Source organism: Formica exsecta, unplaced genomic scaffold, assembly GCF_003651465.1.
Source record: "Formica exsecta isolate Colony F162 unplaced genomic scaffold, ASM365146v1 scaffold222, whole genome shotgun sequence".
Classification (NCBI taxonomy): Eukaryota; Metazoa; Arthropoda; class Insecta; order Hymenoptera; family Formicidae; genus Formica; species Formica exsecta.
This window is the reverse complement of record NW_021849518.1, coordinates 1,088,418-1,092,099: the sequence shown is the minus strand read 5'-3', so window position 1 is coordinate 1,092,099 and position 3,682 is coordinate 1,088,418. Positions and strand designations below refer to the sequence as shown.

The 3,682-nt window shown below is 27.8% G+C and overlaps 1 protein-coding gene across 1 annotated transcript in view; it reads left to right on the top strand.

Annotated features, from left to right (window-relative positions):
* LOC115235450 (DENN domain-containing protein 5B-like) overlaps nucleotides 1-3,682 on the top strand; it is a 24,567-nt gene that overhangs the window by 3,512 nt on the left and 17,373 nt on the right. The window lies entirely within an intron of this gene.

The following is a 3,682-nucleotide window of genomic DNA, read 5'->3' as shown; positions in this document are numbered from 1 at the left end:
TTAAATAAAATAATAACAGTTTTAGAGATATATTTTATTATTAAGAAATTTTACATTTGAAAAACTTTGATTTTTGAAATACGTATATTTTTAAAATTTACTATATTTAAGATTTTGCAGCTAAAATAAATTTTTTAGGCGAAAATTGATTAGACGTGAAACGAGTTTTTTCTTTCTAATTATCATGAAGCAGAAACGTTTATTGCGCTTATGTACATGTGTGTTGGTCCTATATAATCACGTTTCCGCCTTTTAAACGCATACTTAAGTGCTGGTAGCCCCTTTATGTATAAATGACCCCACATACGATGACATCATACGTGCTCACAAGAAGGGGAGAGCGACTTATTCGGACAATGGGGAAGTTTTAGACAGAACGGGAGCGAAACCGAAAACATATAATTTACTCTATTCTTGTATTTTTAATAAATTGCAAATCAGATCTGTTTTCGAAACTACAAAAATTTTTGAACAGTACTTTTTCAATTTTGTGCGATATATAATATTTTTGAAAGAATTGAGAAATATTAATTATATAAACATGGAACATAAATTATATTTAAGATAAATTATGTACATGTTTGTTTAATAATATTGATGTTTTATTAGTTGATACGAGAGGATATAATTAAATTCTAGTTTTTTAATTAAATAATTAATATAATAAAATAATTTCTATTTTATCATGAAAGTTTTACTGAAACCAGAAATAAAAATTAGAAATAGATAATTTTTTTCTGTATATGAAGATTGAGATTGTTTTAATGAATATTGTTTTAATAAATATAGTTTTAATAAATATAGTTTTAATAAATTTTTCTCCCTACCTATATTTTATCTAATTATTGATTTTCAAATTTTATACATTTATTCTAACATTTTTTGTTATTTTTTATTGTAAAAGATAAATTTTATAGCAAAATTTCTTTGTAAAATAAAAATTATATATGTATACAATGTAGTTATCGATAAGTTATATACAAGTTAAGGTCAATGATAATTTTTTATGACTGCAGATAAGATTTATCCAAGAATGATGCTTTCAAACGCAAATCATGAAATTCTATTATAAGATAGATACATATCTTTTAATATTATTAAAATTTTATTAATATTACTCAGTCTTTTAATTTTCATTTAAGTTTCCATCTTTTATTTGTATAATTTCTCTAAATTTTTTCGCCGCGTATTTTTTTTTGACGAATTATTTAAAGAAATTATTTTCCAAAATTTTAATCCTTGATATTCTCAATAGCTCAATAATCAAATTTAATATTGCTAATTAACTATAAATTATAAATGTTCACTAAAAAGTTTTCTAAGGAAATAATATATGTATATCGTTTGTGTATAGTGCTTTTTCAGATATTTTATAATGCATGCAACTTCGCAAAAAGTCTATTCCCTTTCTTTCTGATCGTCGCGTGACATGCAGTTGATACACATAAGTACGCGTGGGCGAATGTGCACGTGTACGCACCATGACACAGGCGGATTCACAGAAAATATTCGTTTATCCGACGCCTCATATGTGCATCATGCTCTTGAATCAATACTTTCCATGATACAGAAGCTTATCGGTCATTTATTGCTCGTTTTGTCTTTTTCCCCTTTCTTGTTTGGATGTACTTTTCTTTTTCTCTTTCTCGCGTATATGGTTTGCTTATCTTGCATCTTACGTGTACACTACTTCGTGTGTGTATAAAAATCTGCCGTCGTTCGTGCATTGTTTATCTTTGAGAGGCAAGTATCCCAGACAGCACATGTCTTTAAAAGACGTCTAAAAGATGATTTAAAGATGTCTTATTGTCCTTTAGATATTTTTAAGATGTCTTTTGACCTTCTTTTGTACTGTCTGAGATGTGAACTCTTCACAAACGAGATCTCTCAACGAAATATGCGAAAAAAATTTTGACACAAATTTTAATATACATGATATAAGTATTACAGAATAACTGTATGGAATAAGTAATTCCATATATGTATAAGAAACTTCTCAACTACAGTTTTGTTCAAAAAAGACTGCAAGTTACGAAATCATCTTCGATGACAAAATGACTTTCCAAATGCTTTGATGTGACTCATAAATTACATAAAATAAAAAAGTAGGCATATTAAACTTAAATAAATCAAAGATCCTGAAACAAGAATTTTGATCTTAATTCTTTTAATATATCAAAGGTTTATTATAACAATTCATCTTTTTGTACATTGTTTTATACATAGCAAAAGGGGAGCTTGTTAGATATTTAAGAACAGCGCAAGATTGTGTCTTTAGACTACCCATTTTATTACCGTTAGTAGCCGCACACATTATTGCACGTAAGAGTATAATTACGAGTATATTCGTAATAAGAAACCATCTTGGCAACGAAGCGTGTACGAGAGTAGAAAGTACGCAGAACCACACGTGTATCTGGATTTAAGGACAATATATTGGCGTAACAACTAGAACGAAGATGTAGTAAGAATCTATAAGCGTGCAAATCTTTACGAGCGATGTTTGTACGATAATTGAATATCTGTTGAAAGTAAGTTTTTTCTTTAAATTTTTGTCGGGCACATATACATGATATGTAATACATGAAATATACCACTAAGTTATAAACAGATCTAAGACATACGAGTGTTTAACTAAAGGATTGGCTAACAATTTTCTACGCTCACTTAAACGTGATGACGACGAATCTGCATGACTTATTTTCAAAAGAAGTATGCAATGATTTTAGATAAGTAGATCGTAGATAATTTTCGATAACACTTATTATTGGATACTGAATCATAAAATGCGATTTTTGTTTTGTGTGAGGTGTAAAAAAATATTTTTTGTCTTTGTTTATAATAAATAAAATTAAAAAATAAGTTTTGGTAAATTCTAGGAAAAAACATAAATCTTTGTAAGCTTTTTATATATGCTAAAATATATTCGCATGATTGCATTGCGTAGTTTTCTAAAAATACACGAAACAGTGGATATAAAAACTGAAATTTGCTGGAACATCTGTTATGTGTAGCGGTTTATTCGGAGACTTCATGTCTGTAGATGGGAGATGAAAATATTGGAAAAAGGCTATCAGCCTATTAATGGAAACTGGTCATTTCGGCGATGACCGACTCAGTCGATCCATTCTTAATAATATGATAATACTATATGTCAAATTAAATATTTAAATTTTGTCAACTAATGAACACAAGACAATAATTTGATTCCTAAAGACAATTTATTTTAAAAAATTATGATTTTTCTTGTATAATTTCTTTCTTTCGTTATTATTAATTTTCTTTGAATATCTTCTTTTTGGATATTGTTTTTGTATCTCCACAAAAGCAAACTATTGATTACAATTTATCCTAATAGTCATAACAACTTCCATATATGTGTATAGTACAAATATTTTGTGCTACATCTATTGTGTGCACTATGGCTACATTGAGATTTGTATAGCGCGCAACGCTTTATATGAACTACATTACCGGTCATTCTAGATGTTTATACGATTTCTTCGAAATACTTTGATAGACTAACGAGAATATCTTGAGTTAATCTTCTTATTCTGCTGTGTAGGTCTGTTTTAGAATCTGAGAATTTCTTAGAAGCGATAAAATCATTTCTTTTTTCGCGTTGAAGATTTGACGAACAAAATATATATGCAGCAACATAATATATATTACATTATATATA